General features: G+C 41.6%; 1 protein-coding gene across 3 annotated transcripts in view; it reads left to right on the top strand.

Annotated features, from left to right (window-relative positions):
- The first annotated feature begins 385 nt into the window (after positions 1-385).
- The window catches only part of adgrb2 (adhesion G protein-coupled receptor B2), a 253,991-nt gene continuing 228,983 nt past the window's right edge, over positions 386-25,393 (top strand). For all 3 annotated transcript variants that reach the window (XM_085262313.1, XM_085262315.1, XM_085262314.1), the window contains exon 1: positions 386-1,255. The gene's annotated coding sequence lies outside the window, so the exon portion shown is untranslated. The remainder of the gene's footprint in view (positions 1,256-25,393) is intronic.

The following is a 25,393-nucleotide window of genomic DNA, read 5'->3' on the forward strand; positions in this document are numbered from 1 at the left end:
TGCAAGTGCAGAGCAAATTTAGCGGAAATAACTGTTAACTGATCATCTCTGACTGTTTTTTGTTTGTTTCTTTTTGTTCCTGATCACGTGGGAGATGTTGCAGCAATATCAGTGAAAAATAAGTGTGAACTGTTACAAGCCAGAGAATTGTCTCAGCTTTATAAATATGGAGAATTATCCTTTTTTAAAAAAAAAAAAACTATGAATTTGAATAAATCTGGGCCCGTGCACATGCTGTATTTGGAAGCTGCGCGTGCTGACGTCATTACGGGTGATGCTACTGAGGCTAGGACGAGCAGGAAGGAGGGGAGAGAGAAGGGGGGGCGGGGGTGTTCCGCCGTGAACGCGCTTCGGATCCCCGGCGGAGGGCAGCGAGGGCGCGCATCTCTGTCCTCCGCTTGTGAAGCGACTGCAGGGGAGCCAGATGCCCGACTGTGAGCCGCTGCCTGTGGATACCCATCCTAAATGCCAGAGCAGGCAAGACTCGCAGACACGCTTTACTCCGTGACGGAGAAGAGGAGAGAATAGAGGCAGTTAAAGGAGTAAAAATTGTGTTTTGTTTTGTTTTGTTTTTTTAATTTTCCATTTCTCCCCCCCCCGCCCCTCTCTTGTTTTTGCCCCTACTCGCTCTCCCAGCTTCAACCAAAAGAAGAGCTTCCTTGGACTTGGAGTACCGAGCATCAGTTGAAAATAAAGCCGCTATCCCACTCTGCCCCTGCTATTGCGGCGCTGTTAACTGTGAGCGCGTCCCCACACTGCTTTGGAATATACGCGTAAAACCATGGAGATTATATGACGTGGATTTATTTATTTTTTTAATACTACTACTATTATTATTTTAAATTTTCTAACAAAACTGGACACCTACAATAACGAAGTCCTTCTTCTTTCATTTCACCATCGCATTATTATTTTTTGCGTTGTTCTGTTCTTTCATTTGATCTGTGGATGCTTTTTCTTTTAAATTGATCATTATTATTTCATGTCCGTAGCTATTCTTCTTTCTTTTTAATTGATCGAATCATTGATTTGTTTTCCACACTTATTGTTTCTGGGTTTGATTCGGACACGCCAAAGTGGGATGCCTCGCGGAGAACATTTGTTGGAAGAAGATTCCGCGCGGCTGCGAGGGTGAATGAATGATAGTATCCCCTCTCAGTCTGAGACGTGCCATGGATGGGAAACTTAATTTGTATCAGCGGAACCGATCGGGGAATAGCCGTCGCATCAAATAACTGCTGCTGACAGCGATCAGGTAACATGCTTTACCCACACAACTCAAAGCTTTTTTGAAAAAAAAAAAAAAAAGGGGGGGGGGATACTGTTTCTTTGCGCCATCCACACTGCCGGTTTGTCTATTTATTTCATTCATGTCATCCATGCTGTGTGGAAGTCCGATTTTAATGACGCATATAGTCTAACGTTCAGGCTGCAGTACAGTTATTTTTCGCCCGTCCGGGGCAGTTTCACAAGACTGAGCTGTATGGACAGTTATCAGTGTTGGTTGGGGGGTGGGAAGGGGGGGGGGGGGGGTATGTGATCCGTGGACCTGAGCGAAAGTAGCGGTCACAGTAGGGAAAAAAAATCCCCAAACACGCCTGAGCCGTTGAGTTAGATCCCATTAATAGAACTCTGCTTGAAAGCACAATCCTCCCTGAATGCCGAATCCCTCAGTGGGAGACGCTGAGAACTGTAAGTCTGTCTTTAAAACCCGCTGTCAGACCTGTAACTTTCCGCAGTGGCCGAAAGAAACACACACTTGCACAGAGAGCACCGTGGGCACGTACCCCGCACAGGCAATTTTATTTCCAGCTTGCAACACACTGGTTCGCCTCTCGCTTTATTGATGCAGTCTCATCAGCACAACCCTGCATTCAACACCTCAACAAAAGAAAGAAGCGGTTTCTTTTGTGTGTGTGTGTGTGTGTGTGTGTGTGTGTGTGTGTGTTGGGGGGGGGGGGGGGGGGGCACGATGTCATTCTTAATTTAGATAAAGGTCCACACACCAGACCTCTTCCCACGTGCGGATCTCTCCTCGACGTTTCCACGAAAGGTTTAGGGATGCTTGCAACGATCGTCGGCCGGTCGCAGTATCTATATCTTTATGATCGAGGTACTGATGCTGAGCCCCTACCACCACCACCCCCCAGCGAGCGCTCTGCGCCTGGGTGAGTGGGTGCCTTCTCCGATTGAATGTTAAAGAGCCAGGATGTACTAAAGACGCCACTGATCGTGGGATTGAATAACCGAGGAGGGAGGGGGGGCTAACATCCGTACTGGCATCACAGCACGCAACAGAAAGCCCTTTGAACGATTGCTTGTTGAAACTCCTGGGTCTGATTATTTGATGGGGTGGGTGAAAAATGCATTCGTGGGCACCTCTTTGACTGTGCCGTGTGTCTGCCGCAGTGCCTCTCTCGGTCTAAGTCGGTGCTGTTTTCAGTGAAATAAGTGTGCCAGGGTTTAGTCGGAGAAAACGGCCCCACAGATGCCCCCCCTCCCACATTCGGTAGTGAGCAGGTGGCTCCGGTGACGCTGAGCGGGGATGACAAACGGGACGCGACAACGGGAGCGCAGAGGAGCCTCCGAGCTCTGCTCCCGTCTCTCTTATTTTCTACCCATCTGTTGAGCATGCATTGTGAGCGCTCTCTTCGCTCTCCACCTCAAACCCCGCATTTCCTGCCATTGGATCCTCTTTAATTTATGGAGTGTAGCACACGTGTTAGCGGCGATCTCGATTATTTTGCTTCCCCAAGTCGCCATCTGTGCGCCGTGTTAAACAATTCCCTCCATTGTTTTTTTGTTTTGTTTTGTTTTTTACTTTTTCCCCCACTGAGCCGAGACAAACTCTTGCTACGGCAGCCGGTGGGTGAACTGGTACATGCTACTTAACAGCGACAATGATTCATGTCTCTTTGGTTCTTGGCATCATTTAGAATCTGGATTAACAGGTCAGACATAGCCAGCAGTATCTCTGTCTTTCTGCTATGGGAGCTTGGTAATCATGTAATGGATTTGTTAGCGCAGGGAATCACTCTAAAACTTTACAGTAGGGGATACTGGATCTTCATTTGAAGAACCGTGTATGCTGCTGCTCTGCTTCCACCCTGTAAGTAGAGAGCAGTAAATAAGCACAAACTAGCTTCTTGTTTAATTTAAAGTCAGTGCTGCTACAATTGGTTATGGCTGATGTTGTCACCAATGGCAGTAGGCCTAGTAGGGCTGCTTTTAACCCAGATGAGCAACTCACAAATCATGGTTGATGCCCATCCTTTTTTTTAAACCCCAGCTGGTTAGAGGATAGAAGGAGGATAGCAAAGCCAAACCTTCTAAACCTGCTTATATTTATTAAATTTGTTGTTTTTTTTTCCACTGAGCACCATAAAATTTCCTAAGTAAAGCACTATACAAATACAGGCCGTTTACCATTTACTTTTGATGGAAACTATAAAACAAGATATTCTTTGGATTATCCAGAGGGATTAAACTTCTGGAAGCAGATGTTGCTGTTTTCATTGTAATCTTTGCATTACCGTGAGCACCACAACAACAACAATAATGACAACTCCACCCCCAAAGAAACAAACAAAAAAAACCATTAAAACAAGCTGGCAACTCTCTGGGCTGGGAGGAGGCATAACTTTAATCCTGCTCAAATAAAAGTAAAGCCGACCCACTTACCACAGTAGTGACTGATAAAAATACATTTAGAGAGCAGCAGAAATAAGACTGAGAAATGGTTACTTTAGTTAGAGTAAATGTCTGAGGTATATATTGAACTTTAAAGTATTCGGCCATGAAAGAGTTTTATATTCAATCATACCAGTATCTTAGTTTCCTTGGAATCAAAACATATTCTTTACATCAGCACAACCTTTGTGATCATTTAGAATTCAGTGTCTAATTTATCATAAAAGTGCATGAGTTTTTTTCCATCTAAAATATTGAGTTTAGTTATGGAAGTTATGCAATAGCCATGATGTGCAGTGTATGCAATTTGCAGAACCTTTTCATGACTGGTTCAGCATCTCTTTGGCATCTCACTGTGTTTTCTAATGTTTTTGAGCTGTGTTGCTCAACAAGCAGCGTCTACACTCAGAGTTTCTCCGTCCCTTGCCAGACTGGTCAAGGCTGCTGCCCATGACAATCTCCAGAGTATCCTCTAGCTCTTTCAGGAAGAGCCTCCTTATGCAGAGCATCATCCAGGCTGGATTTTCCCATTCGTGCCCAGATCCGAAATGAGATCAAGTGTTTCATTCACAACAGCAGTGCAGCATGCTTGCAAATTTTAGCTCAAGCAAGGTGTAAATTGGTTCCCGGGAGGACAGAAATGGGGAATCTGAGAGATAATCACTTGTTGCGAGATTAAGAGTGTGGTTGCAGAATACTTCTCACTCTAAAAAGGAATGTAAATAATGTAAAGCCTTATAGTTAATATTAGTGAGAAATCATTAGCTTTACATCCTTGGCAATTACCTGTGGAGGGTGCCTTTAAAGCCTTATGGTCAAGCAGCAGAGAAGAAGAACCACTCTTTATTGGAAAATAAAATTATGAAACGGCCAATTTTGACCAAAGTGCAACAGGGAGGTTAAGCAGAACAGAGAAACGAGACGGCAAGTAATTACCGCGCCATCACTGAATGATCAACCCAGCAGCTGCTGGAAAGGCAACACAAATGACAGCGCGACGCATATCAGCTGAAGACGTATGAAAACCACCCAGCTCTGTGGCAGTTTTATAAGACCTGCAAATGTGATACTAATAACATCTTCAATATCCACCCACATGTCATGCACTAACGCTGGCAGCACTAAATCCACCCCCCCCCCCACCTCACCCCAACCCACCTGCCACCTCCCTCATTTTCTCACACGTACACACAGTCACTGCACACTGTAACCTCTCTCTCACCTATCTGTCTCCACGTTTCACGTCTCACTTTTGCTCAAATGACTCGGATAGGCAAGCGTTCAAGAGCATACATCAAAACCAACAAACACACACACAGTATGAAAACTGATGGTGGCACGTCAAGCTGTGTGTGCATGCTGTTTAAATAGTACATATGGACTAGGGGGCCACACGACAGCTTGATCTTTCCTGGATCACTGCACCCTGGCTGAGCCATTGTTCCTCTGACACCCCCCTTACATACACAAACACACGTTCCCTCTCCTGCGCCGGCCTTTCCCTAACGAGCTTCCTGTTCTGTTCTCCTCCTTCCACCATTCCTCCTTATGTTCTAGCCCTATCCATCCATTGTACCGTTTCTCTAATTGACTACCGGGGTCCTTATTACCTCTCTGGATCTGTACAGTTAGGCTGGGATTGATAGAAGAGGACAGCTGTGCCCAGCTTCAAAATTCTATAGCAGTACGGTCATATTCACTTGTTAAGTAACGCACCAATATCCAGGCTGAAGACTTTTTTTAATCGTGCCATGTAGAAACCGCTGTCAGCTCCCTGCAAATCAGTCATCATCAGCTCAGGCCATTGCTCAGCAAGGGAGAAAGGGCTAATGAGGAGAAAAAACCCAAGAAATAATCATAAAATGTATAGAATGGGCTCAAGAGTCGGTCGGAGAGATAACCAGAGTAAGTTGCTCAGGAAGAACTGGGGGGGAAAAGGAGATGAAGCAGTCTGCATCTGCTTTCTTTGCCTCCTCGTCCTTCTCCTCCACGTCACACATCGTACACTCCTACTTCGAGTGCTCTGCCATGCTCCATTTGGAGTCACAGATGCCTCTGTCACTGGGGCAGCATTCGTTTGGCGCAGCCCCTGGGTGACTGTGTCAATATTTGTAGTGAGTGCCATTTTGGTTTGGGGCGCCTCTATAAGCATGACTGGGCTTGGGCGAGGCTAAAGCTAAAGGAAAATCAACAGGAAGCCAAAAAGAAAAGAAAAAACAGGCCCTATAGACTCACTACATACAATTAATTAAGCCTTTTGGCAGGGAAAAGCTAAAGGATGGGCCTCCTTGGGAACAGATAGGTAGGTTTGGGTTGGGGGGGGCTGTAAAAAAAACCCAAAACAAATTAATTGCCTTGAATCGCTGAGATAATTCACATCTCTGATTAATATTGATCACACAAGGGATAAGAAACTGCCACAATACGACCGCAGAGAACAGTTAATTTGCTGAGATTCCGTGTTAGTAACTCTTTGTACAAAGATGAAAAAGGAATCTTTGCAGGGCAGTGACTGCACAATTTGAGGTTCTTACTTGGTGCTCATTAAGCTGTGTGTTTGTGACTAACTGCTTCCCAACAGTAATATTTGCCTTTTTATGTAATGTTTTTTTCATAATGTGTGGCCCTTGGGATGGAGAAAGAGCAAGAGCTGGCAGATCGTATTGATTCAGAGCATCTAAAGCTGCAGTTTTATAGCGCTTTACAGGAGGGCCCGCAAGGATTTCCTCAAGTTCATGATTGCTTTTACTCAGCATCATACATCACAAATCTCATTTTTTTTTTCCATCCCGACCCACCTCTGCAACCCTGTTACAGCCCTCCATTTGTCTCCCTCTCCTTGTCTTTGCAACATTACCATGCAGACACTTCAACACACCTTCTTTTAACCTTTTACTTACCTGTATTATGTAATGTGAAATGTCTAAGTCACCATTTTTCAAAGAAATGTACACACACACACACACACACACACACACACACACAAAGTGGCTGCCCTTTGCAGCTCACACACAGAGGGGGTCTAGTTCCACTGCGTAACTCAGCGTTCAGAGGGCGCAGACTCCTCTGCCCCAGCACATTGGCCTCATCATCAGCAGAGTGGCTCTCTGTTGCACCCATCCCCCCCTCCGTTCCTGCTCTATACAGGGGAGGATACTTTGTGTTTGCAAGCCAACAAGTCGAATGCTCTGCTCTGCCGGAGCAGAAGAAAAGAGCCTTGGTATTGTGGGATCTGATGTGTTAATGTGTGCCAACCTGCTCTACCTCTGGAGCCACAGCCATACAGTTAATATATTTGTGTCAAGGTGTTGATTTGTACAGAATTTCTTGATGCAAAGAATGCTTCCTATATTTCCTACCTCTTAGTAGCTCAAAGAAATGGTTCTTGAAGTGAGATCTGGGGATCCTCATAGGGCCTCATTAAGTTGCAACTATGGACCAAAATTTGTCCTCAGGTGCTAGCAAACAAATCCAGTCAATGCATTAATGCTGTTAAACTAAGTCCACATATATTATCTGTAAAGTCAAAGTCAATTTAAATGTATGTCACTTTTAACAAAATTAAAATTTAAATGTGTTTCTGTTTTCATGAAAGTTCTGAAATAACTAGACTAAAAAGCTTTAGTGGACATATTTTTGAGCAGCTCCTTGAATCTTTTTTTCCTCTGTAAGGTTCTCCAGCCACAGATTTGAGAACTGCTGTTCCAAAAAAACGGTGATTGAAATCTCTTATCTGAATAGTCATATCTTATAAAATACTTTTTTTTTTTATTTGCTCCTGCTGAGAAAAAAAATCTGACAGACATTCAGCGCAGTTGCCACTTTTCATGTTTCATTAGTCCTGTGCAAGGGCCGTTTGCTGCATGTGTGATTATGCATGAGACGTGTCAGTGTGCATGTGTGCGTCTGTGTGAGTGCACAGAGCACCTCCTCAGGTTCCAGTGGCTTGTCAAAGCTGCAGCTTGTGCATTTTTGGAGGAAGCAAAGTGGACAGGTGGAATTCCAGCCCAGCGGCAAGCTGGATAGACTCACGCTGTGACAGGTGTGGGCATTGACAGGGCAGAGTTGCCATCGAGATGATTAGCCGAATCCCAGTGGTATGGACCCATCATCGTGTTTTCCATTCATGTTAAAATGTTAAAATGGAGCCTAATCGAGGGTGATAGTGCGTCTCTTTGTGAGTTTGCAATGCAAAGATAGAGGCATGATTAAGCGAGAGAGAGAGAGGGAGAGAACTAATTCTGCTATGATCTAAAAGATATGCACAAGGTGTCCTGTGGTGTTGGTGATGTGCTGCATCAGGTGTATGATAATGGTGAGATCGGTCTTTTACTTCCATCTTATCACAAATGTATGACTGAAAAGATCTCCCCTGGTGCCACATATAAATGCATTCAACTTTGTTTTGCTTTTGTTTTGTTTTGGGGGGGTTTATGCGTGAGGTTACTGTGAATGAGCAACTTAATCTAAACCTAACCAAACAGCTTTTGGTACCTTACCTAGCAAGCAACTGCTAAAATACAAAGCAAGTGAAGACAAAACAGGGCAAGGGTGGAAACACAAAGCTGAACAGAACTTGAACCACGGTCTTCTAGCCGATTCAGCGCTTTCCAACCTCCAGAACCAGACTTTGTCGTTCCTATCTCTTTGCCTCTATGCCTGATGCTGGAGGGCAGCCAATGCATGTCTCTAAGACATATGACAGAGCATAAGTCATATGTCATTAAAGAAAAAAAACTGAGTCGCAAGTGGTGGAATCTTGTGAAAAAGCAATTCTGCTATATAATACAACACCTAAATCTAAACTGTCATCACCGATGTAACATACACAGAAACACCAGCCTTACAGGGAGTGCAGAATTATTAGGCAAATGAGTATTTTGTCCACATCATCCTCTTCATGCATGTTGTCTTACTCCAAGCTGTATAGGCTCGAAAGCCTACTACCAATTAAGCATATTAGGTGATGTGCATCTCTGTAATGAGAAGGGGTGTGGTCTAATGACATCAACATCCTATATCAGGTGTGCATAATTATTAGGCAACGTCCTTTCCTTTGGCAAAATGGGTCAAAAGAAGGACTTGGCAGGCTCAGAAAAGTCAAAAATAGTGAGATATCTTGCAGAGGGATGCAGCAGTCTCAAAATTGCAAAGCTTCTGAAGCGTGATCATCGAACAATCAAGCGTTTCATTCAAAATAGTCAACAGGGTCGCAAGAAGTGTGTGGAAAAACCAAGGCACAAAATAACTGCCCATGAACTGAGAAAAGTCAAGCGTGCAGCTGCCAAGATGCCACTTGCCACCAGTTTGGCCATATTTCAGAGCTGCAACATCACTGGAGTGCCCAAAAGCACAAGGTGTGCAATACTCAGAGACATGGCCAAGGTAAGAAAGGCTGAAAGACGACCACCACTGAACAAGACACACAAGCTGAAACGTCAAGACTGGGCCAAGAAATATCTCAAGACTGATTTTTCTAAGGTTTTATGGACTGATGAAATGAGAGTGAGTCTTGATGGGCCAGATGGATGGGCCCGTGGCTGGATTGGTAATGGGCAGAGAGCTCCAGTCCAACTCAGACGCCAGCAAGGTGGAGGTGGAGTACTGGTTTGGGCTGATATCATCAAAGATGACCTTGTGGGGCCTTTTCGGGTTGACTTTGGAGTCAAGCTCAACTCCCAGTCCTACTGCCAGTTTCTGGAAGACTCCTTCTTCAAGCAGTGGTACAGGAAGAAGTCTGCATCCTTCAAGAAAAACATGATTTTCATGCAGGACAATGCTCCATCACACGCGTCCAAGTACTCCACAATGTGGCTGGCAAGAAAGGGTATAAAAGAAGAAAAACTAATGACATGGCCACCTTGTTCACCTGATCTGAACCCCATTGAGAACCTGTGGTCCATCATCAAATGTAAGATTTACAAGGAGGGAAAACAGTACACCTCTCTGAACAGTGTCTGGGAGGCTGTGGTTGCTGCTGCACACAATGTTGATGGTGAACAGATCAAAACACTGACAGAATCCATGGATGGCAGGCTTTTGAGTGTCCTTGCAAAGAAAGGTGGCTATATTGGTCACTGATTTGTTTTTGTTTTGTTTTTGAATGTCAGAAATGTATATTTGTGAATGTGGAGATGTTATATTGGTGTCACTGGTAAAAATAAATAATTGAAATGGGTATATATTTGTTTTTTGTTAAGTTGCCTAATAATTATGCACAGTAATAGTCACCTGCACACACAGATATCCCCCTAAAATAGCTAAAACTAAAAACAAACTAAAAACTACTTCCAAAAATATTCAGCTTTGATATAAGTGAGTTTTTTGGGTTCATTGAGAACATGGTTGTTGTTCAATAATAAAATTATTCCTCAAAAATACAACTTGCCTAATAATTCTGCACTCCCTGTATTTTTAGTCCACGCTGTTATTATACCCTGCAAAGTCTAAAATATTCTTCTACTTGTTGCACATAGATTTATAGTCTCCGTCATAAATTTACTCTGTCTAATTTAATTTTAGATATTTCATTACTTTGAGTTGTTTTTTTTGTTTTTTTTTTAACTGCCTTTAACTTAAAAGTAAATTGCTTGCACTCGTAGCCCCAAAGCTCAGAGCTCAAAGCAGTCAAAGTTTCCAAAATCTTCTCATCTTATATGAGATGTGAGGTTTGCCAGTTTTTATTTGGAAGGCATTAACATCAATTGGACTAATAAGCACATTTTAATATTTCACATAAAAATATTCTTTATGACCAGATCGCTTTTCTATTTTTGACTGCTTTTGAGTCTGTATTCACCTCTCCCCAATTCTAGATATGGTGGACTCCAGTCATGCCCCCAGTGCATTCCATTGGTATATTCCAAGTGATAAGAGACCTGCTTGAGGTGACATTACACAGAATATATGTAATAGCTCCTGCCAGTTTTCATCTACTTCACCAGAATTTCAATCTCGGACTCATATAGAGGTCTTACAGGTTATATAAGTGGTGCAGAGTGGCAGTGAGTGGGGTGATGTGATTTTGTGCAGTGGAGTACCTTTTGGGGAGGCTTTGGCTTTCTAAGCGCATTTGGTTTTTCTTGTGATTTGCTTTGTCTTTTGGCCACTTACATCAAGTGTGCATGTCCCAAAATGGCAGTACAGACGCTAAAACAGCAGAAAGTGACTGTGTTTGTGACGCTTGTTTGTGACAGTTCAGACTGACTAAATCCAGGCTTTACAAGGAGCTCCTGTTGTTTCTCTCATTTCCCTTCAGACCCGCATCTTTTGTCGCTGTCTCTGCACATTCATCTTGTGGAGTCAGATACTACTTTACAGCTTGGGGTAACTACAAAATTGTGCTCAAGTTAAAACATGTTCACCCTGAGTTGACAAGTCTTTGTTTCAGGTTTGTTGACTTTGTGCGCTTTTGTGTTGCCTTTAAATTTCACTTTGTGTTGTATAACACAGCTGAAGTGCGGCATTGTTTGCCTTGGCGAGAACTGAAGCAACTTTTTCTCCCAGGATGAGTGGAGAATAAGTGGGAGCAGCAGCTGTGCAGGGAGTGAATACAAAATATTTTGAGCACACTGCGTACTTCTTTGCTCTTTGTACTCAGAAAAACCATAGGCTGTATGTGGAAGATGGCCATAGCTACAAGTTTATGCACTTGCACTTTAAAAACTTTGAGTTGAGCATTTTGATCATCTTGTCTTTGTTTTACTCTAAAACCACATGAGTCGAGATGATCTTACCATAAAATCATGTGTTTTCACACACTCGGAGTTTGAATCACACGATATTCAAACCATCATTTTCTATTTTATCATCTCAAAATGGAACCACGATCTATAATAAACTGCTCTGTTTATTAAAAAATACTTGAAAATGATCATCAAACAAGGAACATTTTGATTGAAGTATTACATCAAATAAGATGCAAGCTCTTTTTCTACTCCTTATACGCCAAAAAAAATTTCTGCAACAAGTCACCTCCTGCTGGCCATTAACAAGAATGAAGGTTTAACGTATTCTGTACTACCTTCCCTATTTGGGGTAACATTTTTGTTTAATATACAATCAGTAACAGCATATGAGAAATTTTCATTACAGACTTCAGTACGGTGGCTCGGAGAGGTCAAACGCACTGCAACTTAAGAAAACACCAGCAAATAGAAAATCTCTACAATAGCACACAAAACACAACAAAGGTTGAACAAAACACAACAGATATAGAAAAGAAAACCACACATGCACACTGAAAAAGACAAGAAAACAAAACAAAATTTGTTTTTAGGGGCAATAACGTAACAGAAGAGCTGTGGAAGTGATAAGCTAACAATAAACAGCTAACAGCAAATGTGTCTAGAGTGTTATATGAATCATGTGTTTAAAAGACACATTATCTGCATCTTTTTCTTCCTCCCAACACTGATGAATCCTCTTCTTGTTTTAAGTGTCTCTTAAGTGTGCCTTCATGCTACTTTTTCGCACATTTTGGTTTCTGTCACTTCCACAGCTGTAACATTGTCCACCCAAAAACAGTTCTGTGGTTGTTTTTTTTTTGTTTGTTTCTACTTTCATTGTGTATCATTCACCCTCTGCTGTGTTTTGTATGCTTCTGCAGCATTTTTCTGTTTGCTGGTGTTTGACCTTTTCAAGTTGTAGTGCATTTGACCTCTCAGGGCCACCGTACTTCTGTCTTTAACTAAAGTGTTTCAGTGACACTTTTAGTTTTAAGAGCCAACATGCAGCTTGAAATGCTTTAAAAATGAATACATGTGTTTTGATTTGAGCACAGCAGAGAAATTCAAACCCTCATGGAGCCAGACTGTGTTCCCTTCACAGAAGCATTGTGTAATTTATTGTCTCCCCACTAAACATTGTGACCAGGCTCTCATCATCACGTGGCCCTCCCGCTACCTTCACAGCAATTAGACAGGTAGATGAAATGAAAGTGTTGCAGAGGCTAGCAGTGCAATTAAGGTTGGTGTGATAGGCCACTGTGCTCCTATGAAGCAGTACCCTACTCGCCCAAACAGTATGTACAGGCATTGCCATGATGTCCCAATAGTGTGGTCTTCATCAGCAATGTATCTGTACTGTCTAAATGCTGAGTACATAGCACAGTGTCAGGAAAAAGTGCACACGCATACACACACAGGTTTGACATACGCTCCTTTTGAACCTTCTTATTACGTTCACCCTAGTTCCCACATACCTTTGACCTTGCTCAAAGGAAACCTGCTGACTCTGTGACTCTTTGCCTAATGGTTATGTTAAAAATATTGATTATTCAGAGCAGCTTTTATGTTTCTAGCTAATCATTATTGGCATTATGAATTAACATACAGCTATATAAATATACCTATATATCAAATGATTGTGAACAAGTTTGCCAAGCTTAAAAACTAAACCATATAATGTATGATATTGCTATTGGTAGATCATGTGGTTCACAGACAGTAGGAGCCCCAAAAAGAATAGCTGGGAGCTTTGATGTGTTGCCTCATATCTGTACCAAGCTGAAAACCACTCCCACAAGTGTGATCTGCTGACATAGAGTTGGTTTGGTTTGCAGTAAACAGAAGCTGCAAAAAACCACAAACAATTATTTGTTGGCCAAGCATAAAGCTAAAGATTTGTGACATATCAGTTGGCTAGATGATGATTGTTGTGACTGGTAACGGATGTGACTATACTGCGCAATTCTCTGGTTCACTGCCGAAGTTATAATGAGTTGCCTCAGGTACTTGCAGATGCTTCATATATCTGGAGCTTTAGTTTTTTGTCTGTTTTTTTCTTCTTCTGGATTTCAGAAATGCACAGAGTGATTGTTCTATCTCTGATTGTTTGTAATGCATTATCTCCCGCGCAGGATTATAAAACATCTTACACGGCAGATGGTACAATTAGAGGTAAAAGGTTTCTGTGTGTGAAGGATTGGGATGTTGTATCAGCCATTGGGAAACAAATCCTAAAATATGCTAGTGGTTCTCTAATCAAATATACTCTATAACTCTTTCATAAGGTGGTAGTTTGATGTTTTTCTGTGCTGCTTGTGTATGAGCCCTGTTTTCATATCCACAATCCAAATATTTCACTTGTACTTAGAGTAATTTTACTACAGGTAATCTTATCACGATCTCTTTGGACATCTTAGTAGTACGATTGTGGCTGTATCTCCTCCATAGCGAGTAGGCCAATCTGAACAAAGCTTTGCCTGAACATCGCCAATTATTAACAGCTATTTTTAGAAAGACTTACTTAACACTCAACGTCATCAAAATTTGTATCCGCAACGGAATTTGTATTATTATTGCTAGTATTTGTAATTTATACACTGTCAATAGTACACTCCACGTCATGGTCAGATATGTGCGGCTGCCATTGTCCTTTAAAGTAACATTTTTCTCACTGACGTTAACCGTATCTTTATATATGAAATGAATAAAAAGAAGGAAACATTACACTGGGACCTTGACTCTGCTGGAATAGAACTGCATGCCTGTTCTCAGAATGGATCTTATTCTTCTTTGTTGAATTAACACTTTCCTGTCAAGCCTTGCACTGTGTGCATAGCCACACACACACACCCATGCTCTCTATTCAACAGTGTCAGCTGCAATCATACACACTGTGGCACATGAAATCATAAAATTACAGTTCCACCTCAGCGGATGCCATTATCCGAGATTATTTCTCAAGCTATACCTTTCTCCAGACAGGCCCCCGAGTTGTTACGCTGTTCTTCTTGCTGTCTGGGTTTTGCAGACGTGTAGTTTTATTGACAAGAAAGCTCTGGCACACATTGTGGAAAAGTGAGCGATTCCTAAAACAAAGAATTCAACTGTAAAAGCTTAACATAAACACAGTAGGCATGATGGAGTGGTAATAAGCCTATTTTGCACCCTGAGCGTGAAGGTAAGATGCTTTAACCTCATTTGTGTACGTGGATACAGCCGACTTACCAGCATGATCTCTCAAATATAATCTCTTCCAAGTTACATATTTAGCTTTTTATTACATCTGCAGGTGGTCACTCCACAGGAACATTATAGTACTTTGCAACTTTGTGTATATATGCTCTAGTGAAGAAGAAAATCCCAGGTGATGCTTAGATAGGTTTTATTGCTTGCGGCATGACAGCATTTTAATTCCCCTTGCGGTTCCAGTATCATAGCAGCCCAATCTCCTCTCAACACACCATCAGCACCTTTTTCCAGGACCCAATTTAAACGGTGATCCTAAAAGTAGCAAGTTGGAGACCTGGGAGACTCAGAATGCCTCTCTTCATGGAATAGCACCTTAGTACCTTAAAGGAACAGACCCCATCAGAATGTAATTAGATGCTGCCAATCTCTTACATTCGCTGGGGAACACGGGGCTACAGGGTCTTTTAATGGAGATGGTTTTTGTGCTCCTCCCTGGGAAGCAGAGCAGAACTCTTGCTTTCAAATCAGTGAGTTGAGCCTCAAAGTATTTCCTGAAAGTGTTAATCTTTTGTAATGAATACTGAATGCTTGTTTTACATTCCTAAATGAATATCACACCATTCAGTATCTGAGCTGTGATAAGTGTCTAGTAGTTCCAGCTGACACATATTATACTTCCCAACAGTAGTATGATTAGTAATTTATAGCAGCTGATGATGTCTTGAACCCTGATGTAAAATGTGGTTTAAATCCAATTGAGCTTAAGGTATGATGGGAATGTGGCTTATGGGACTGTTGCGTCTATCAAATCTTAAGTCATTCCAATGCCTAGCACTGCCATTAAGCCTTCTGGGCTATTTATAATATGGAGAATGTACCAAGTATCTAATGATCTGATTCTGGAGGCGAATCGTGCAAAGCAGCAGACCTATAGGGTGTTCCGATGCTGTACATGATACATGAGTAAAGATAGATGCAACTACATTTGTTTATTTACTATACGTGATTATTCTGGCCAGAGTGAATGCAACTGTCAGAGCAGTACAGTGGAAGGTGACTGTAGGAATAAGGGGCTACTGGCATTATTAACCCCTCGCTGAGTCGAGTGGAGCAGGCAATTACAACCAGTCATATCCCTGTCACGTTGCCAGAGGGAGACAGTTCTGCACACATGCACACACGGATGCACGCACACGCACGGTATTTCATTGTTGCATCATTTCTAATCACACTATATTCACCAAGGTAACCCCTAGAAACCCAAGCAGTCACACAACCATGTTTTAAACAAACTCCCATGTTAGTCACACTTGTATGATCGACTATCTGGAGGCAAGCAGAAGCATTAATCTCATGCGCACCTGCTTTCACATTCACTTTCAAATTAAGCATTATAGAGCCAGACTGTTGGCTTCTTTATGGTCTGTTTCAATGTGCATTCTACCACACACATTTCTGAAAAGGTTCCCCCTTTTCAGAAATTCTGCCTGTTGTGCAACATTTTCCCTCTGTTTGCTGCAGTCATGACTGCTGCTTCCCCTCTTCATTGCTGTCTTATTAAACAAGCCACCCACACCAAGTCTCTCCTTCATGCTTTCTATTTCGGGGTGCTAAGCTGCTGAGCATGGCCAAACCTGCTCACAGCAGTATATTTGATCAAATCAATACCTATTTCTCTCTCTAACACTTTTTCTATTCTTTCCTTTCGTTTTTGACTGCGGTTAACCGTGATGGGATGATTGGAAGGCGATACATCCAGTGGGTCTGTCTTGTCTGTGTGAGATGGATAGATTAGTGGTGGAGAGAGTAAGATCAGTGAGATGGCTCGGCCATGCTGCACCGCGGTAAGGTGTTAGCAGATCCATCAGTGTTAGAGTTAGGGTTGGAAGCCAACCCAAGCTTTACTGGACTCACCCGGGATGCAATGTAACTCCTCCGTCTCGCCTTCCCTTCCGTGTTCCCCCCAACACCTCATGAGGCCAATAAAGGAACCGATTGAGATATCTTGTAACGCCCGTAAACAATCAGCGGGTGTGAGCGCCATTTTCCAGTGTTTGCGTCTGCCAGTTTTGTCTGTCAGATGCCCATATTTCTCACAAGAATCTATTCCCACCTCTCTGTGCTTTCCTGTTGCTGTCTCATTCCCATTCGCTGCTCATACTCGCAAGTGTTCGAAATAATTTACATCTTTTGTAAGAGCAGCATCTTGTTTTGTACTCCTACCTGTCCTTTATATCACACACCTACATGATTATAATTTCCTTTTATTATGTGATTTTTGTTATCATGCCAGTACAAGGTATGGGGCAAACCTAAAAATAATAGTTGTCCTGTTTTTTGGCAACGGATTGTGTTATTGTGTCCTTTTACTTTGGCTCAGGTCCTGTCAGCTTTAGGAAAATATGAGTAAACAACAATATTGCATTAATATTTAGACATCCTGTCACAACAGACTGAACCTTTGTGCTCAAAATCAGTCATCTATTCATGACTTAGCAATTAGGTCAACCTAGTATTTATGTGGGAATGTGTGCTTCCTTTATTTTTGCCCATTTATCAACATCTAAAGACTCTTAGTCTGCCTGTACACATGTACCTCTGTGTATAGCTGTCCACTCCTATCATTCTTTCCCGTGGCAGTCGCCTCCGAGTTCTCTGCCTACACTCTATACTCACTTAAAAGTTTTGTTCCCTTTTTGAAAACAGTCAGTGTTGGAGGTTTGTTTTCATTCTTTCTCTTACCTGGTATGTTATTTTTGTGTGTCTTTTAGTATTTTCCTTTCACAGACCTGCTGTTCTGGTTATGAGCTGGCTACCTTTGAAGATCCTATTTTTTGAGTGTGGTTTTGAAAGTCCCCTGTGTGCCTGCAAACACACACATTCTTCAGCTCTTTTTCTTTATCTCTCACTGCCTTCAAACTTCTTTACTCCCATTTGAAGACTTAAAAAAAAAAAAAACAAAAACAAAAAACAAGTAATTTTCAACTGGGGAACAATAAAGTATCTTTGCTTTTTTCTCGTTGTTTTATTCATTCTCTATTCAGTCAGGCACCCCGTAGCCATCTGCAACCCTGAACTGGATAAATGGAAGAAAATGGATGGATGAATGGATTGATGTGTAGGTGGATGAATGGGTTTACAGTGCATCTGGTCAAAATAAGGACAGAAAAAAAAGAGTGAAATTCGACTTTTTTTTAGAAAGTTGGCCATAAACCTTAATTAGCTCTTTTAATGAATAACTGGTCAATTTGAAAGAGTTGAAAATTTATCTTAATAGGTAGTAGTAGTAATTAGAGTGTGGTTGAATAGGTTTAAATTGGCTAAAAATAACTGTTAATGAATACATAGTTGTCTAAAAGTGTCTATCAAAGCCATTAGTTTTAAAGGCCAGTTAGCCTAAAGAGGACACATGCAATAATATGATAATGATAATAGATAAAAATTTGTTAAAAGCAATGTTGGGGAGTAACGGAATACATGTACCGCCGTTACGTATTTAAAATACAAAATATGAGTAACTGTATTCCGTTGCAGTTACCGTTTAAAAAGGTGGTATTTAGAATACAGTTACTTTGTTGAAATAAATGGATTACACGGCGGTACTTCCCTGTTTCATATTGTCGCAGGTCAGGACTGTTTGGGTTTTGTTTGACAGCTACGTTCTGTTGTTCCAGGTGGCAGCGTTACGGTTGCCATGATTACAGGGTGACGCTCGCTCTCTGCGTGTTTCCTGGGTGAGAGAGCGCCTTTTTGTTGTTGTTGTGCTAAGCTAACAGGCAGAACGCTACAAGCATAGCCCTAAAGAATGTAGCCTCATAGGCAGTGTAGTCCATGCTGCAGGGAGAATGGACTGCCATACCCGTTATGTGTCTGTGAGCGAGAGAGGGAGAAAAAGGAAAAGTACGAGCTGTCATCAAGCAGAAACGGGAGCTGGAAGCATGTAAATATAATAATAACCACTGCAGCCAAGAAGAGTGCCTGATGAGCCCAGTTGAAAGTAAGCTATTAAAACTCAACTGTACACTGTGTTCGTGTTTTCCTCCAAAGACAATAAGTTCCGTTGGAGCAGTCTTTCAACGCCTCTCTCTGTCTCTCACAAGCAGACTTGACCCAGACAACAAAGTAAAGCTATTTTTCGGCTACGAGCCCAACACGAACCCGACGTATTAGCCAGAGGTCCCTTTACTACGGTTCGAAGCCGCGGACCTTCAGTAACAGTAATAAATCACAGCAATAGTACATTCACGTAGTTGTAAACAGCATGATAATATATTAAGTAATCCAAAGTATTCAGAATACGTTACTCTCATTGAGTAATGTAACGGAATACGTTACAGAATACATTTTGGGGCATGTATTCTGTAATCTGTAATGGAATACATTTTAAAAGTAACCTTCCCAACACTGGTTAAAAGCAGTGAATAATTAATGTCAATCTGGCTTCTTTCACCACAGTAAGAAGACAAACTTAAGCAAAGTAAAAGTTGCGATTTCATCATTCATAAGGACTATAGTGAATAGTAAAGAACATCCATATCTAATATATATGTATTTAGAATGTATGTTCTCTCCGTGTTTGTGTGGGTTCTCTCTGGATACTCCGGCTTCCTCCCACATTCCAGAGACATGCACTTAGTGGGGATAGGTTAACTGGCAACTCTAAATTGCCCATAGGTGTAAATGTGAGTGTGAATGGTTGTCTGTCTCTATGCGTTAGCCCTGCGGCAGACTGGCGACCTGTCTGGGGTGTACCCAGCCTTTTGCCCTAAGATAGCACGGGATAGGCTCCAGTCCCCCCCATGACCCTGACAAGGATAAGCGGAAGAGAATGAATCAATGGAAAGGTTTTTTTTGTTTTGTTTTCGTTTGGGGGGGGGTAATGCACTTTACCATTACTCAGGTAAAGTGCAAATTTGCTTTGTCTACCCCTCTCCTCTTCCAGCTGTCTCATGACACATCATCATCCCCACAAATTTCCTATCTCAGTGCTGGCTTTGTGGATTTAGTCATCACGTTTTTATGAGCAGCCCTTAAATGCACTTCAGGTCTGGAGGCGTGGTAGCGAAAGGGATTTTTTTTCTCTCTTTTTTTTTTTACATCCCACTCATCCTTTCTAAGGATTTTATCTTTGCTGGCGCTTATTCTCCCTATCTCATTTCCTGCCAACTTATATTCAACTAAGGGTCCTGCAAAGGAACTAATGACATGACTGAAGCGTGCACCCAATCAAGGACAAGCTCTGATAGGCATCCTCACAGATCCCCTTTGCTTGATCAGAATTTTGATTGACACCATCTCTCATATCCTGCTTTTAAAATGAGCCCACATTAAATGGATTTGTAGACCTTCATTCACAGGAACAGATTGTTGCTCTCTTTCCCAGAACATATTGAATCATAAATGTCAGTTATGGTTATGATCAAAATTGTTGTGATGGGTTCTTTTTTGTCTTTTGTCAATAAATGGCACTGATTCACAGTGTGGTTCCTCTTGGCATACTCGGGCACTGGTGATCCAATTCAACAGGGTAACAAGCCCCCGTAAATACTGTCAGTTTAATGAGATATGCAGCTTATACCAGAGGTGTGGACTCGAGTCACATGACTTGGACTCGAGTCAGACTGTGATTAATTTTATGACTTTAGACTTGACTTGAAAAAATGTTCTAAGACTGTGACTTGACTTGGTCATTGTTTTGTGTGTCAAAACAATGACAAATGGCAATGACAATGACAGTTGCTAGCCAAAAAGTCTGTACCTAATTTGGCTGCATTTTTAAGTAAATAGTTGTATATACATTAAAAAAAAAAACACCACTGGATCTAGTTCTATTCATTAAAATATTTGTGAAATGTTGCAACATACATAGTCTGCATTTCTCTCAAAATGCACCTAAAGGATACTATATTTCATTTTAGATTATGCAGATGTATGTGAGTTCCTTTTAAGAATAGTGAGACTCTGAATTGCTGACTAACATTGATATTTATCTGCCTAATTAAAGCTGAAAACTGGAGGGCAAAAAAAGTCTTATAATCTCTTTTTGAACTTCTTTTTTTTAAAGCTCTAACCTGGGATTTTAAATAAAGGACAAAGGTGAGCCAAAGTGAGTCAAAAGAGGTCTTTGGTTTATTCACTTGGTGACACTTAAGTTTCCAAACTCTACCTCCTCTATGAAAATGCCTATCAAGATTCATACTTACATACGTACCTCATTCATCTAGATCATTATGGTCTGTCTGGGTACAATCCTCTTGTGTTTTCTTGTTTCCAATCAGTTTCCATTGATATTCTAATTGATTTCAACTATATTTCTTCCATCTTACCAACATACCAGTTTCCCCTTTTCCAATATATTTCCTCTGTCTTCTATTTTATTCTTTTTTTTTTAAACTTTGATTCCTTAGCTTTGAATTCAAACTCCTGCTCCTCACATACAAGGTCTTAAATAATCAGGCCCCATCTTATCTTAATGACCTTGTAGTACCATATCACCCTATTAGAGCACTTCGCTCTCGCTCTGCAGGCCTACTTGTTGTTCCTAGAGTATTTAAAAGTAGAATGGGAGGGAGGGCCTTCAGTTTTCAGGCCCCTCTTCTGTGGAACCAGCTTCCACTTTGGATTCAGACACTATCTCTACTTTCAAGATTAGGCTTAAAACTTTCCTTTTTGCTAAAGCATATAGTTAGGGCTGGACCAGGTGACCCTGAATCCTCTCTTAGTTATGCTGCAATAGACGTAGGCTGCCGGGGATTCCCATGATGCATTGAGTTTTTCCTTTCCAGTCACCTTTCTCACTCACTATGTGTTAATAGACCTCTCTGCATTGAATCATATCTGTTATTAACCTTTGTCTCTCTTCCACAGCATGTCTTTTATCCTGTCTTCCTTCTCTCACCCCAACCGGCTGGCCACGCCCCTCCCAGAGCCTGGTTCTGCCGGAGGTTTCTTCCTGTTAAAAGGGAGTTTTTCCTTCCCACTGTCGCCAAAGTGCTTGCTCATAGGGGGTCATATGATTGTTGGGTTTTTCTCTGTATCTATGAAGCGCCTTGAGGCGACTTTTGATGTGATTTGGCGCTATATAAATAAAACTGAATTGAATTGAATTAGCTGCATAAAAACGGCAATTTCCTCATTTTTTACTATTCATTCCTGACAGTAAAATCCAGGTTCAGCCCAGGCCAGCGAGTAATGAATTATAGCTGTAATATCTTTCACTGGCTGACAGCCAAATCTGATTGCTATACAGTTTTAAGGGTGTGTGTGTGTGTGTGTGTTTATGTTTATCTGGGCTTGTCTGCATCAGCATGATTGTGTGTGTTTGCTGTTTGAGTGGAATGATCTGTCATCACCATCCCTGTCCCCTTCCTGGCAGACTGTTCCATCATATGAATTTCAATAGAATTGCACAATTGCTTTCCTGTCATTTGCACAGACATGATTATACACCTTCGTAAACTATAACCCATTCCAGTTCTGAGAGGAAAGGAGAATATCTTTAAGCCGCAACCACATTTAGCTTCAGATAGTAGATAACAGTGTCGTAATTATGGCTTTTACATCTGCCTAGATTCATTGTATGATCACAGGGGATGAATGTACCTTAGGTTAAAACCTAGAACTGGATTCAAAAACCCATTTAAAGAGATCTAACTTTGCATTCATTTTGAGTTTTATTATTATTATTATCATCCATTTTCTTCCACTTACCCAATTCATAGTCACAGGGGACCCACGAATAGGTCACTAATCTGTCGCGGGGTTAAAACATAGAGACACACAACCATTCATGCTCACATTCACATGTATGGTCAGTTTAAAATCACCGGTTAATCTAACCCCACTGATTGCATGTCTTTGGACTTTGGGAGGAAGCTATAGTACCTGGAGAGAACCCACCTAGACACGGGTAACTCTCTACACAGAATGGATTTGAACCCTGGACCCTCGTTGCTGTGAGGCAACAGTGCTAGCTTATACACTTTTTAAGCTAATCCTCCATCCTAAAACAAATAAGCACAGATGCAGTCTAAACACCATACTGGGCTGCTACTCTTTTAGGCAAATGTTAATAATTGGATGGAAAATGCCAAACGGTCAACGCTCGGGTCAATCACCAGGTCAATCCACGTTCACTCTGCTCCCATCTTGTCACATTTGCACCACTGTGAGATGCATTTCTGTACGCTTCGTGCAGAAACGCACACATGAAAGCGTGCATAAATTTGTATGTGCATGTCTGTCTAAGAAAAGCAGCCAACTGGATCTTACTTGTGTCAACTAATAGGGCAACAAGACAGATTCATTAAAGTATGTGTCCCTCATAGATATTCTGCTCAGGGCTTTAAACATGAATAAACACTGACAACGGTGTAATTTATCCAGTCAATGAATTTCCAAACCCTTGTTTCTACAGGGTTAATGATCGCGACAAAGTGTCAGTTGTGTGTACAACAGTGTTTTGTTCCTGTGATTTCTGTTTTTCTTAGTGGAAATTATACCTTTCACTTCTCTATTGTCACCACACACGTTCTGTCCATGTGTGCACTGCAATCATTGTCCGACTTGTTTTGGGTTTTTCTTTTTCTTTTTATCTTGTGTTTGCGTCCACGTTCAGGCTGTTGCTCGACAATTAAAACAGAGATTTTTTTTTCCCTCAGAAATGAGAGCAAGTGCAGCAGTTATTACAAAGCAACAATGATAAGGATAAGGGAAAAGCAAAGTGTGGGAAGAACACAGCGCCTGCTTTGGCTGTAGTGCTGCCTTCTGTCTGATCTTCAGCTAAAAAGGCCCTAACTCCTACAACAGGCTTATAACCCCTCGCTAATCCCCCCTTCTGACTCATTTCACTGCAGTTTGAAGCTCTCTTTAAATCTCTTGTTCGCTTGGTGCTGTGTATTTGCACACATACACACACTCGCACGCACACACACACATGCATGCAAGAGCCTCTGAATAACAAAACCCTTCAGATGAAATGGAAATGTCTCGCTGGACCGGTAAATTGCGCTGTGAGAAATATCTTTAGCCAAATGTTCACACAGACACAAGCAGAGAGACGAGTACACACTGCAAATCCATTTTGTGATTTTTTTTGTTTAATTATAAGTGTGCGGATGCTACCCACCCGTGACCTCCATTACTGATAGTTTTTTTGTTTTCTTTTAGCTTGTGTTAAATGTTTTCTTGTTTCTGAACATAATGCTTTTTATTGTAAGAGGAAGAAGGACACCCTCAATGAGGCTCATAAAGACACAGGGTTAAAAACACACACACACACACACACACACACACACACACACACACACACACACACACACACACACACAAACACACACACAGCCATCACACATTGCATTATGTTGCATTGCCCGCTCTCTTTCGGCTCAGTCTATATTTAACAGATTTCCCCATCCTTTATGTGCACCAAATTATAAAATGCTGAGCAGCTGAGTGAGTGAGGCTGTCAGAGGTTTTGAGAGGACAGGAAGTAACCCCTCCCCTCGACAGAAGGTCTTTGTGTCATTATTAAAGATTAATGTTTTCACGAGCACTGGAGGAATTAGCATTAGTGACGGTTTTAGTGTCAAACGCTTGTTTCAGAGCTGTCAGTCGCTCCCGCCTTCCCAAAATGAGACGACTTAATATCATGGCACTAATAATACCACCTAATCACAGTGCCAAAATAGCAGATCACAGGCATGGCTTTTAGTGGTGGTGGCACCGAAATACATTAAAAAGACAGGATTCTGTAACCCTGAGGGTATTCATAGAAAACTATAGAGGCACTTCTTAATGTCTGCTTCACACTTTGTCACTATTGTTCTCTGATTAGTGTGTTGGTTAAAATAGAGGTGAGATTTTTGGGGTGTTTTTGTTTGGGTTTTTTTAGCCACTCCCATTTCAGTATTAAAAATATTAAGCATCAGTGGCTAACCCAATAGTTCAGCTGACATGCCGACTCCTTTAAAAGCCACAAGCTCATTTAAAGCATTCCTCTGTTTATAAGAAGCCAGTGGATTGGCTATAATGCAGAATATTCCTTAACATTTACACACCGCTCACCAGCAGCTTCCAGTGATGGATTGCTCTACCTTTAGTGTGGTGCTGCAGCTGCACTCTCCATCTTCATTGCCCTATGGAATTGCATTGACCAGCCACATGTGAATGGAATGAGAATATGGTTATGGAAAGAAGGATATGTACCTTGCAGAACAAATCACCCCCCGCACTTGCCCACCCCACCTTCCCCATTTAGAGCCATTATGCTCTGTACTAGACAATATTTCAGCCCCTCTTTAAGGCCAGATTATCATGGGATTTTTTTTTTAATATGATCCAATTACCTTTGTTTGTCAGACAGAGTGAAACGGGAGTGATTCTGAATGTAATACACGTACCATCAGCCTCATGACACACATGCTTGAACCCAGATACTGGTATACAGTCTCCTGTGCGGCATGTAGGATGAGTGTCTAATAGCTCAGTGATGAGGACGGGCTTATCACTAAACTGTATGGACCATTTATGCCCCATTACATAAATGAATATAGTGAAGGATCAATGAGCAAAGCAGCAATTATCACCTGTAGACTACAATGCTGTGAGAAATTCTGTTGTATTTAGATCCAAATGGCATTGGGGTAAGCAGCTGATACTGTAAATCAGAGAGCTCTACGGGGTAGTTTTTATTCTTCTCTTCTGTTCAGGCTTCAAAGAACTTTAATCTTTCATGCATACATTGAAGCATTTAGAGTTTCAGACAAGTCTGCCATTGTGTTGGAGGT

The sequence above is a fragment of the Mchenga conophoros genome, linkage group LG22 (genome assembly GCF_057382185.1).
Source record: "Mchenga conophoros isolate Kocher_MC1m ecotype Shallow Benthic linkage group LG22, M_conophoros_male_GT1.1, whole genome shotgun sequence".
In the NCBI taxonomy this organism is placed as follows: Eukaryota; Metazoa; Chordata; class Actinopteri; order Cichliformes; family Cichlidae; genus Mchenga; species Mchenga conophoros.